This window comes from Pteropus alecto, unplaced genomic scaffold (assembly GCF_000325575.1).
Source record: "Pteropus alecto unplaced genomic scaffold, ASM32557v1 scaffold134, whole genome shotgun sequence".
Taxonomy (NCBI): domain Eukaryota; kingdom Metazoa; phylum Chordata; class Mammalia; order Chiroptera; family Pteropodidae; genus Pteropus; species Pteropus alecto.
Genome location: NW_006436283.1, coordinates 11517484 through 11530713, shown reverse-complemented (window position 1 = coordinate 11530713; position 13230 = coordinate 11517484). Strand labels below are relative to the sequence as shown.

The 13230-nt window shown below is 45.5% G+C and overlaps 1 protein-coding gene across 1 annotated transcript in view; it reads right to left on the bottom strand.

Moving 5' to 3' along the window:
* The window catches only part of PITPNC1 (phosphatidylinositol transfer protein cytoplasmic 1), a 208045-nt gene that overhangs the window by 17783 nt on the left and 177032 nt on the right, over positions 1-13230 (bottom strand). The window lies entirely within an intron of this gene.

Genomic DNA, 13230 nt, shown 5'->3' with positions numbered 1-13230 from the left:
GTTGAAATACAGGAGCCGAAGTTAAATGGGGAAAGCTGGTTTCTTTCCCGTGCGCCCTTTGACTTCCCCACAAGAGGCAAATGATGAGTATAATTATCAGCACGTTGACAACTATCTTGAGGCTCAGAAGACATGGCTGTGGCTGACCAGACTATGTGTGGCAAACCTTCAGGAACCTGGGAAGGGGTTGTCCCAAATGGGTTAGCAACTGGATGAACGAAGGATAGTTCCAGAGCCAGCGAGCAGTGGGAAGCAAGAGGGTAAAGTTCCCAGCAACCCCGAAGTGCAGGAGACAAAGGACACAGCAAATGGAGAGAGGTGAGCAGGCAGCAGAGGCAGGAAAACGAAATAAAAGCCAGGACTGTGGCCTGACCTGTCGTCACGCCTCTCAGATGCTGTGCGGTGTGCAGGCGAGAGGCCCGCAGATGGAGACCTCTGGGCCACATGGCTGCACCCCACTCTTCCCTCCCAGGACATTCGTCTCTGATTCATGGACTAGCCTCAGCTTGTTTCTTTGGCCAATCACTGCTGAATCTGAAATGACACCTCTTCCAGAATCTTTGTGTACATTCCAGACTTCTCAGGAATAAAGCAAGACTGCAGTGTCAAGCGTGGAACACTGGCAGATTGCATTTCCAAAGCAGTTAAGAATTGTGGGGCCTCACAGCAAACTTCAGTTCTGAATAAGACAGGAAAAGTGCTGCTTAAATCCATGTGTGGTTCTTGACTGCACAACAAAATAGTAAAATCATATTAGGCTATGGCAACGTGAGGTTTTAGAAAAAGGCCATGAGGCAGGGAGGAGTACACTGTATTGTCAAGGTGCAGAATAGGATTTTTAAGATGGAAGTGGTAACTCGGTTTCATGTCCTCGATTTTATGGGTAAGGACACTGAGGCCAAATGAAATATTTTGCCCCCAAACCACAGGCACTTGGTAACTGGTCGGGGACTAGAATTCCAGCCTTCCCCAATTCTAGCTCAATGTTCTTTCCACTACATTTACTTTTAATATTAAACGGCAAAAGGGTGTTTTTGTTATAGCCAGATGCCAAAGAAGCAATTAAAAAGTGGGCTCTTTACGGCAACGGCGTGTTGATTTTTTGCAAGTCTGGTGTAATATCCACAGCTGTCGATTTCATTTAGTAAATCTCGGACATGGCCTACAATTAGGAATTCGCTTTCGAAGAGCTGGAGGGAGGTAAGGGAGAAGGATTTACCAGAGGACTTCTTTAATCGAAACTTAAGATCAGAAATGAACATCCGACCGAATGCCTTTGAATGAAGGTGAGAGGAAAAAAATCTACCCTTATCTGAAATATTCTGGTCATAAACTTTTCTCCCTTTTCGTGCCCAGGCTCCTCACTCTCATTTCTCCTCCCCACCTACTCCCCAATACCCATTCCTCTTGCACTCATTTTCTGCAGCTCATTTTCTCACTTGAGTTGGTGAACATAAGTATCTAAATTGCCCATTTACACATCAGCTGACCTTTCTTAGAAACTTTCAGAATTTTTTTTTTTTAATTTAAAAAATTTCTGGTTTGTGTTTCTACAGCTATCATAATAGTTTGGTCAAACTGTTATATCACTTCTATCATTCTTTATAAAATAACTGGATTGCTTCACATTTTAAACTTTGATTTCCAGGGGTCCTTATTTTAAAAGGGTTCCTTATTTTAAACCTCCACCTTCATCTCTGATGCTACAAATCTCCTGGGCCTTCCCAAACTTTGGTTTCGAGGTTTGGCCTATTTTAAAAGGACATAAAGTTTGACGTCAGTGTGACCGAGACATTACACGTCTTGAAACTCCTGCTAGGATCCCAACCCAGTGCGACCAGAAAACTCGGTGAAAGTTCTCTGTAGGGTGCTGCATGGCGACTCCCAAAAGGTATGTCCTAGTCCTCACTCCAGTACCTGTAGATGTGATCTTATTTGGGGAAAAACGGTCTCTGCAGATGTTACGGAACTGAGGCTCTCGCGATGAGCTCGGCCTAGATTATTATTAAGAGGGTGGGCCCTAAATCCAATGACAGATGTCCTTATATAAGAAACAGAAATGGAGAAGACACGAGAAGAGGCCACGGGAAGTCAGAGGCAGAGAACGGAGTTATGCAGCGTAAACCAAGGAACTCCTGGGGCCCCCAGAAGCTGGAAGAGGCAAGGAAGGATGCTTTCCCAGAGCCTCTCCTTGATTTAGGACTTGATTCTGGTCTCCAGAACCATGAGAGAAACCTCTGGAGACGAGGAGCAAGGTTGACCCGCGACCCCCGTGCTTCTGATGTAATCAGTCCTCCTGGGGTCTGAGAGTCCAGCATTTCAAAAGCTCCCCACGTGTCTGGATGTGCAGCCAAGGTGAAACAATTACCATCTCTCTGATCCAGATGAGGATCCTGAAGCTCACCGGTGATCAGTGACTTTTCCACAGTCCTCCAGGATTCAGGCTCAGGGCTGCCGACTCCCAGGCCTGGCTCCCAAACCCTACACCCCGTGGACAGGACATTCCCATTTGAAATTTTCGCACGATCTGTCAGAGGAGAGTCGGTCTCCTCATCTGCAGAATGCTGTTAAGGCTAACTCCCCTCGGGGCTGTTGCAAGGATAACGTTGGCAAAGTCCCTAGTCTGACACCGACAGATGGCGTGTCATCCACAGGCAACATCCCTGAGAGATAAGAGGCACGTGACACAGAAACATCCTTTAGAGAGACTGTAATGCAATTTCCTCAGCTCTCAGCAAGCTCCTCAGACGAAGGCGGTGGGAATATCCGAAGTGCCTTACACTGATTATTACTTTGTTATCCTGTGGACTAGTGTATAGAAAAATGCTGATAAGCGTCAACAAAAATATGACTGCCAACCACCATGCAGGTGTCCTCGTGTCAGTGAAAGACTGGGTGGACACTTCCATTTTCCGGAAGCTGTCCCCTGTTGGTGTCCCTAAGGACGGGGGTGGAAGAAATCCCAAGAGAAGGATTTCTGCTTACTGGGCACTGTGACTATGTCCTGGACCAAGGCCAAGTGATAGTCTCGTCTCGGAACCAACTCCTTTCCCTCTTTGTCTTATGTTTCGGTGGCAGGTTCCAAGTTGGCAAAGCAGAGAGCAAAGCAGATTCCCCTACTGTAGGCTGCTCCCTTAAGCACGTGACTTTACTGATTTCACTGGGGCTCAGGAACCACGTGGTGGCACACGCAGGAGCCAAGTGGGAGCTTCCCTGGTGGGTGAACACCCTTGGCTGGTACCTCCCAACAGCAGAATGGGTCAGCCTTGAAGTTGGACAGCCTCCGTGCACCTTGGGAGTTACTTAAAAGCTATACTCTTGAAGGGCTGAGAGCTACACAGAGACAAGTGCAATCCTTTTCTTCCAGTGCCCTTCCGAGCTGGGGTGGGGCTCTCTCCTCTAACAGGGAACGGTGTTGTCTATTGTCTGGGAGTCTGAGATCAAGGTGTGGGCAGGGCTGGCTCCCTCTGAGAGCTGTAAGTAATTTGTTCCATGCCCCTTTGCTAGCTTCCGGTGATTTGGCTTGCTGGCAATTTTGGTGTTCCTTGGCTTATAGATGCATACCCCGATCACACAGCGTTCTCCCTGTGAGTCTTCACATTGTCTTCCATTGCGCATGTCTGTCTCTGTGTCTAAATTTCTCCCTTTTATGAGGACACCAGTCATATTGGATTAGGGCCCACTGGACCTCATTTTAACTTGACCTCTGTAAAGCCCTGATTTCCAAATAATGTCACACTCTCAGGTACTGGGCGTTAGTTAGGATTTCAACCTATCCTTTTAAGAGGGACACGATTTAATTGACCTATAACCCTGGGTCAGAGGGCAAACCTCCCGGAGTCCCCAGAAACTCTTCCACAGCTTGCTCACTCAGTCCCGGAGCGCTGAGCCTCAACACTGGGTAGCTGCAGCTAGATCCTCCGGGTGATGCGTAAGTTCTCTGAAAGCGATGCTCCGCTCAGCAGCTGGCTGGCTGCAAAATGTTCAGGCTGGGGGGCTTCTAAATTCGCCCACAAGGAGAGCTCCGGCTCCAGATCCTGTTGGTACCGCCGGCAGATGGCAAACTGGACCTTTGTAGTTAAAGCCCATTTGTACGGAGGGAGGTGAGCTGGTGCCAGGACTGTCTCCCTGGGGCCAGATGGACCTCATTGGCCACCCTTTCTCCAGGGGGCTTCCTCTGCACAGAGTCAGCCACACCTTTTGGCCTCATCCGTTCCGCACTTGGACAAAGCAGAGCAAAGGTGAAGCTAAGAGCTTCTTCCTTAGCGCGGCCCCTGTGAAATTGTCTCTGCGATTGTTAGAATCAGTCTCACACCTGAGAGGTGCAAGAAGAAGCCCTTGGGAGATCTCGGCCTGGTTGGTACTGGCTTACAGCTCAGAGGCAGTGTTATTAGTTGACATTCACTGAGATAGAAAGTCTCTGTGATTAATTACACTTTCAATTTGAACCACAAAGGACCATATCCAACAAGGGCTTGCCCTGTTAATTGAAATGAGAAGTTTTTGATAAATGTTAAATGAATTAGGGCTAAGTAGAAAATGGCTAGGAATTGCTACATTATGTAACCATAATGCTCAGCCCTAAAATAGGGACAAACAACACATATGAGATTTTTTCCCCCTGCATTCTAGAACTTTCCTTGAAGATGCTAGCTAATGTGTTATATTATTCTCATTTCTCTCCAAAGAATGGTCACTTTAACCAGGTAAAATTTGGCCCTGACTTTATACCAAGATTTCTCTAACTTAAATCCTAAAAGGGATACACATAAAAATTAAGGAGCTTTCAAAGAAGCGAGTCCAAACAAACCACATATTCAAGGATCTCACCCATGTGAAATGTCCAGAACAGGAAACTCTACAGAGACATAAAGATTAGTGGTTGTCTAGGGCTGAGGTGAGGTGGCTTGGGAAGGGGGTGAAAGAGTCAAAGCATTCAGACTTGACTTTAGGGGTGACAAACATGTTTTAAATTTGATTGTGGTGATGGTTGCACATACATGTGAATACACTAAAATCCACTGAATCCTAAATTGTATGGCATGTGAACTGTATTTCGATAATGCTGTTAAAAAAAAGTAACCAAACAGAACTAAGGAGCTTTCAGAGTGTGCTTGAGAACTGACCTAAAACTTTACTTAAAAGGTCAACTGCTATGCATAAGCTTAAAACAACGACAACAACAAAAAAAAACCCTAAATGCAAACCGTAGCCAGAAGTGGCCAATTCTTGCTTTGTTAGCAGTTAATACCATAAGTGCTATTTTTAAAGCATGTGCTCTTGGCACTAGAGTGCACCACAAACACTGAGTGATTTGTGCTATTCCTCTGCAAAGTGACTCTCTTAGAGGAGCTCGGCTCGAAGGTGTGAAGGTGTGTCCGACCTGTAGAAAGGCAGACAAAAAGGAGGTCGTAGTGGGGGGATTGTTTTGCTGTGTGTTCTGAGCCCTTCTCACTTAATTCAGTGCCAGAAAAACTCAACACTCCCTCCTTAGAGAAGAGGGAGCATGAGAATGGAAAATTTGAGCACGAACCACAAAATAATTTAATAGTCAGCAGTCTTGAGCCCTGAGGGTGACCACTGTTGATAGCTTTTAGGGGCTAGGGAGAAGATTAAATCAAAAGAGAACCATAGGAGAGGTGGTCCGAAGAAAGTAAAGGATGGAAGGAAGGACAAATAACCAGGAAGGAGGGACAAATAATAACCATACTAGTTAGTATTTATTAAATGCTTGCTGTGTACCACAGCCTCTGCTGGGAACCTGCGGTCAGTTAGAAGTACGAGTGGTCTGGGACTTGTGACTGGCATCCAAAGTGGGGACTGAGTCCTTTAACTTGGGGGATCTGACACTAGCTCCAGGTAGATGGTGTTGGAATTGAATTGCTGGACACCCTGTTGGTATCAGAGACTAGGTCGGCATCAAACACCCTAGAATTCACCTCATACAAGCCTATAAAGTATATTACTATCTTCATTTTTATAATGTGCAAGCGGATGCCCCATCCTGTTCCCAGACTCACTCTCTCACAGTTCCACCTCAGCCTCTGCCACTGGGCATCTTTCACAAGCCCCCTCTTGCAAAAATCTCCAGATAGGCAGCAGGCATCAATCCCCACGTTCCCCTACCAACTTCTGCGGCCACATGTCAGTCTCGCCTGTCTCAGTGGATGGCAGTGCTGAGGGTGGCCCGGCAGATCCCCAGCTCAGCAAATAGCTTTTTCGCAGACACCTTAATTTCTGTAATTGATTCTTAGCATACTCCCTTTACATGGCTTTGGGGTTAGGCAAGAAGTGTACCCCCAATACTCTGAGAGCATCCCTCACCCATCTCTAAGTACAGACTAGGAAGGGGGAAGAGGTAGATGATGGGAACCATGGTGAAAGGGCAGCAGGGTCACCTGGCTGGCCCTGGGGAGCACCTGGCCTTAGTAGATTAGCAGCTGCCTGTGGAATGTGGGGGCCTGACTTCTTTGTCCCCGGTTTTGGGCCCGGTTCCCAATTCCAGAGCAACGAGACGTCTCCCTCACATCCTGTTACATAATGCTAACTTGTTCCTTTCAGCAGTAATAGATACGACTTTATATTTTTAAGATCACCTCAAAACCAATAAGGTCATTCAAGGGCAGGGGACTGGAGGGGACTCCACTTTACTGAGTGTGTGACAGTGAGCGGCCAGGCACCAGCTCTTCTAACAGCCAGTGAGCCGAGCTCTTCTCATAAAGGCAGGCTGTTCGGACCGGCACGGTCTGCAGCCTTTGAACTGGGCCTGAGTATTGTGGGTTGTCCTGCTCACTCTGATCTTAGTGGTGCTGTTTGGACGCAGGCTATGAAACATTAATGTGGGGCGTCCTGCTCACTCTGATCTTAGTAGTGCTGTTTGGACACAGGCTATGAAACATTAATAGCCTCAATCCATACTGAGGATATATGATTTGGCCTACAGATAGCTGGAGTTTATTAGATCAAAAGCTGATAATAGACTAACAAATATGCTTGATGAGCTGCAACATGGCAACGGTGATCAGCACGGGATTAACTGTCCCTAAATCTAGCTTGCTCCTCATGCACTATATTATTTTGGGAAACTTGGACCTTCGATTTGTTGAACAGAAACTGGGATGGAGATGTTCAATTAGCTCATCGATCTGTAATTTGAAGGCAATAAAGAATTTCCATTTTTAAAGCTGGAATAGATTTCAAACTTATTTTGGCTTTATAACTCATTTTGTTTTTTCAAATATATTATTATTTGGAATCCCAATAAAGAAGGTAGAAAGCGATGAGTGGATTCCTCAGGCTATTTCAGCCTTCATTGTTTAATGCGATGTATTTCATTGTTTATTGGGCCCAGAGGTACCTCTGTGGGGTCCTGGGTTCTGGGGAGCAGAACTGAGGGGGCGCTGAAAGGCTTTGGAGTTAGGAATTTGAATTTCTGCTCCAGCAACTACTACCTGTGTGAATCTGGGCAAGTTATTCAGCTACAAGGCTGGGATGACAAAACGAGGAAAGGAATGTTTCTCAAACTGGGTCTGAGGATGCATTCTTTGGGGGGAAGAATTTTTTTTTCCCCTTTAATGGGTTCCCGCATTATTTAGTTGTAGGATGGCCAGGTTTTTTTTTTTTTTTTTTCCAGATCTGGTTCGTTTTGGCCAATATGCTATTTTCTGGACTGTTCATAAAGGGGACATTTTTTTTCCCCAAAAGATGGGGAGTGGAGTTCTACAAGATTGTTAAATCTAAGGAAGGTAAACAAGAGACTGGAAAGGCCCTTCTTCTACTTACCCCCTCTTTCTGTAAGATCCTCCATTCATATGGTCAGTAAGACTTGGGGTTAACGAGATACTGAAGGAGGAAACAAATTTCCCAGAGTGCTTTTCAAAGAAAAGTTGTTTGTACCTCCAGGTTTACCTGAAGGAGCCAGGTTGGTGGGGGAGAGAAGGCACAATCTTTGGGGCCAGAATTGAGGCTTCCTGAAACTTCTGGCGAGTTAGAGTCTCTGAGCCTCGGTTTCCTTATCTATAAAATGAAGACAATATCTATTCTGTCGAGTTGTTACGATTAAATGATATAACCGAATAAAACAACTTAGTGATGACTTTTATTTTTCTCAAAATTTAGTTGTCCCTCTAAAGCGGGGTTTAGCCATTCTGTGAGAAATCTGTTGAAACATCTAAGGCCCAAGTTTATCAGCTGGTAATTGTATGTCTTTCTTTGGGCCCCTTGACAATAAAAGATGAAGACAAGCGAGTTAATAACACCTATTCTTTCCTGGATGCTTTTGGAGCAGAAGCTGAACAGTTGTACTTGGAGTCTGAATAAATAGAAGAAATGGAAGAGTGAATCACTGGGTCAGGTCTTATTTTTTAAGGGGGAAAAAAATACCACTTCCATTATCACAGAGTCGCAGCCATGGACTCTTATTTATTAGTGTGCTAGCTGGGAAAAGGCTTAGATAACACTGAGCCAGAGGACCTGGTGGACACTGATTCCAGTCACAGATTGGAAGAAATAAACTTAGATGAGGGTTGATTCCAAGCCAGCCCCCAACTCAAAAGCAATTTAGGAAAAAAACTGTACAAATGTATCTCATAATTAATGCCATCGACTGGAAAGGAAGGCGTTGGATGTGACTCCACAGATGGTGTCAGAGTCCCAACAGATGGGATGAAATTCAAAGGCACTGACCCCTCCCTCAGGAGGGGAACAGGCAGTCTTCCAGGCTTACGCTGCTATATCCTTTTCCCTCCACAAAATGGAATAACAATAAAACGATTTAAAAACTCGATAAAACAGAGCTCTCTGAGGCAGAGCTGCCCTTCCTTGAACGGATAATAGACGTGAAAAGACACAGCTCTTCTCGGCTCTTGGGTGAGCAGACTGGGCCTTCTGACCTCGGGGGGTCATCTCTGACTAGGAGCTCCTCCCCGATGTACCAATCAAAATCAATAATTTTCCACATGTGTCATGGCATGAGGAGAGCTGGGTCACTCTGCTCTGGGGGTAGTTTCCCAAACCTGGTGCATATGCACACAGAGCCTTGTGTTGCATCTTACTTACCGTGTCTGGTTTGGCTGGTCTAGAGTGGAGTCCAGGTACCTGCATTTTTTCAAAGCTCTTTTCAAGGTGATTCCAATATGATTTGAGAACTAAGGAATTTAAAATTAATAGGACTAAAAATAGCAGAGGCTGACAGAGCCGGTCCAAGTCCTGAGCAAGTTGTGGATTTAATGCCTATTTTCTTGAGAGTAGAGGGAGGTTGTCCTTGAGATAGAATTGAAGAGCTCGGTTGTGTATGGCTGAAAATCTCGGGCCCTTTGGCTCCTGTTTCCTTCTTTCAAAGTCTTAACATTTTATTATTCTTCTAAAATACACCTGGTAGAAAGGCTCAAGATGGATTGTTGATAAAATGCCCAAACTGCCTTGGGTACCCTCCTGGGACTCTAATACCACAGACTGCCCGAAGCTGGCACACAAACAGTAAATGCAATTTCCTAGGTTTTTCAGAAGTGAAGTACCAGAGACACATGGCATTCTGAATTCAGTTCAAACAATAACAGAAGTAATACCAACACCTTTTTACAAAAAGTCTCAGCAGTACAAATGGCTCCGTTTTCTGAAGGATCTTGCTGTAGCTGAAGAGGATTCTGTGATCGTGAGAACTAGAGTGACTGGAACCAACCCTCTGCTTTTCTTCTACATTCAAACTAATGAGTAAAAAGCAATACCCAAACTCCCACAGCAGCTACTTTCCAAAGACACATAGTTTCCACTGAGCATACCCAGCAACACATCTGCAGATCTCAATGCCAGAGTCGGAGCAGGGAGAAGAGAGCATTTATTAAATGCTTACTATGTGCCGGGGACTATGCTAGCCATTTTAATACCTTGCCTTTCACATCATCTCATCACATCTCATCTCATCTTTCCATCCATCTATTCATTTGAGGGGAAGAAGAGATTCAAGATACAATAATTGGTGATGATGAAGTACAATGGCTGTGATCACCTAGGAGACCGACCTAAGCCAAGGCCCCTTGTTACCTTGAGTCATCTACACATGGAAAACATGAGCTCTGAATCCCCATCCACAGGCTCCCGAGGTTATCTTTTGCACAGGTCCCTTTACAACAAGCCCGATTGTTTCTCCCTTCCGTGGATGTTTTGCTTGGACTCTTTAATCAAGTCAATGGGCAATGCCACCATCCGCAACTCCATTTCTGGTAGACAGAATCTCTGGTTTTGATCTGGTTTAAGAATTCATTTGCCTCGATTTTGTTTGACCTTTTTGGGGTGGCATTTTACTACCAAATCTAACTGGTAGGATTTCCAATTGCTACTCTGGGCACTGAGCTCTAGGGGAGGACTTCATTTATACAAATTACTGCAACAGCTGAAAAGATTTTTTTCCCCTTGAAAATTAAAAAAAAAAGAGACTCCCTCTTTGTTCCTTGGAAAGTGAGGTGTCCGTTATTGGTTTAAAATGATGTAGCCAGGGTTGTTGAGAGCTGGTCTACTGTTTAAGGCCAATTTATTTCCAAAGGTTTCTTTTTATTAACAAAATATTACTACAGTTAAGATGGCTGGAGGTGATTTGTTCATGAAAGGGATAGCGGAAGGGGAAGAGAAGTAGGTTGATGGGGAGGAGGGTCCTAAACCTTTTGGGGTCCCGGAGCCTCCGTCACCATCCTGAGAGAGTTAGTCTCTCTGGGGAGGTCACAAATGGAGTTCCCTTGCATGGTGGCTGGTGACCCTGCTTTGAAAACCCTCTGCTATTTGCAAGATAAAATCCAAATTCCTTGGTTTGTCATTCAAGGCTCTTCTCTACCGCCTCGGTCAGTTACTCACTGCCCCTGAATGTGCCCAGGGACTCCTAGCTTGGTCATTGCCTTTGCCCTCACTTACTCCACTGCCTTTTCAATCTCTCTCATCTTCAAAATTCAGTTTGCTCCCATACAAGCGTGGGTCAGGGGGTAATTTAATATAGCTTGGAGTGGGGGCAACTTGGCTATGTCCAGCAAGATTTAAACCCACATACCCACTGATTCAATGACTGCAGAAATATTAGAACAATATCCAAAGGATACCATATGAGGATGTTTCCTACAGTACTGTAAGAGCAAAAGAATGGACACGGCCTGAATGTCCACCTAAATGGGGAGCGGCGGAAATATGACATAACCGTAAAAATGGCACATTATATAGACATTGCAAAACCTGCTAGAGGGATGTGTGTTGCCGCAGAAAGATGACAAGCTTACGTCGTCAGTGAAACAATGCATGTTGCGAAGTAGTATGCGTTCTGAGCTTATTTTTATAAAATAATGTTACTTAGGCACTATGTTTAAGTATAAATACCATAAACACCAACTTTAGCAACAGCTATCTCTGTCATGAGGCATCGCAAGATATTTGTTTTTTGATGTGACTTATTTGTATCGTGTTGGAATTTTTTTTATGAGGATCACATATTAGTTTGTGAACAGATAAACAATAAAGTTTTTAAAGGCTCAGATTTAGCCACTCCTATAAAGCCTGCCCTGACCACTTCTGTTTATTTATAGAGCTTCCCGCTCCTCCAAGCCCTGTGGTGACAATAGTTTTAAGGGAGCAAATCTTGTGATTCCTCCCACTGCCTCGGGCTGTGCTGTCATTCAGACTTTTATGTCGTGAGACCTTACCCTCCCAACCAGATCATAAGCTTCTTAAAGGTGAGGGTGTCCTACTTTTCATTTTAACCCAAAGACTATGTCACTACCCAATGTCCTGTACTGCGTCATCACAAAGGATCTATTCTCTAAGATCAGAGGAATGGCAGTTCCCTTCTAGCCTTCCTGGGATAAAGCCTTCTTGGCCAGGCTGCCTGGATCTCTGCTCCCATACAGAAGAAGCTTCCCACTGGGCCAGAGGCCCATTTCCTCTCTAGTACCATCGACCTGGATAGAGGCACAGTACAATGTCTATCTTGTATAGAGGATGGGGGAAGCAAACGAAAGCCAATTTCCCAGGAGATCACCCCGGCTCTCCCTGCAAGGGCAGGAGGGTGTTTGTATTGACACTGCAGATACCATGCTGCTTTCCCTTTGGGGTCACCAGGGTGGGGGTGGGGAGGGGTGGCAAGTGCCCTGGGAAATGGTATCCGTGTTGTTGCCCGGCTTCCAAAGGAGCGGGAGGTGAGAGAACCATCACTGAAAAATCCTCCTTCCTCCCACCGCCCCTGGATGTCATCGTCTACTTCCTGAGGCCACCACCAAGTGCTTCCCTCTCTAGCAGCACTGGCCTCATGCAGACCCTGCGAAGATGGCGGACTCAGGGCCTGAGATGCCGCAGATGCTGGGGACCCTGCCCCCGATGACCTCCTTCGCAGGCAGGCTTTCACCCCCAGTTTTAGGGGCGATCACTGGGGAGCCCACTGGCAGCGGAGGCTTCCCCCGCTTTTTCCTCACACAAACGGTGCAGTCAGTCCTCTCATTATGCCAGAAGAACTTGGAACCCGTCACAAAACAGCTGTGTTACTCTCAGAAAGAAACAGATGGATGGAGGGAAAAGGGAAAAAAATGACAATAACAACATGACAACAAACTGAACTCAACGACGTACCCCAGCACGAGGCAGCTGTGTTAAATCTGGCCATTTGGAGATAATTGAACATTTCACCACCCTCAACCGCCAAGATGCAGGGCAAAATGAAATATTTTTAATTTGAGGAAGTCGAGTGGTTTGGACGATGCACTTTGTACAGAAGGGTACAGGTAAGTACGACAATATTTACTCATTTTGTCTCTCTGTTCCCTTTCTGGGGGCCTGTTGTACTTAGCAAACAACATTTAATCTCTCAACCTTGACAGTTATGGGGAAAGTTAGATATATCTGTTTTGTTCTCTCTCCCTTAAGAGAGAATTCAACAGGTATTTATATCCGTGTGACTAAGGGCCTGGCTGCTGATGACTTCTTTGTCCAGGAGGACTATATAATCCGGGGGCCTGGAGGTTGAGTTCAAGAGTCCTCCAACCCTGGTCACCCAACTCAAGGGGAAGGCTCTAAATCAAATCCTGCCTAGAAACTCCCCCTGCACTGTCCTACATTCAGCTATACCCATTCTGGGGCCTATGCTTCTAAGAAAGCCTCTTATCCTTTCTCCTTCATTGCTACCCAGGTTCCAAACACTGTAAATTCCCCGCTTAAAATTATTATGCTCTATTGATCATTGGTAAGATGGAGACTTCTTTTATA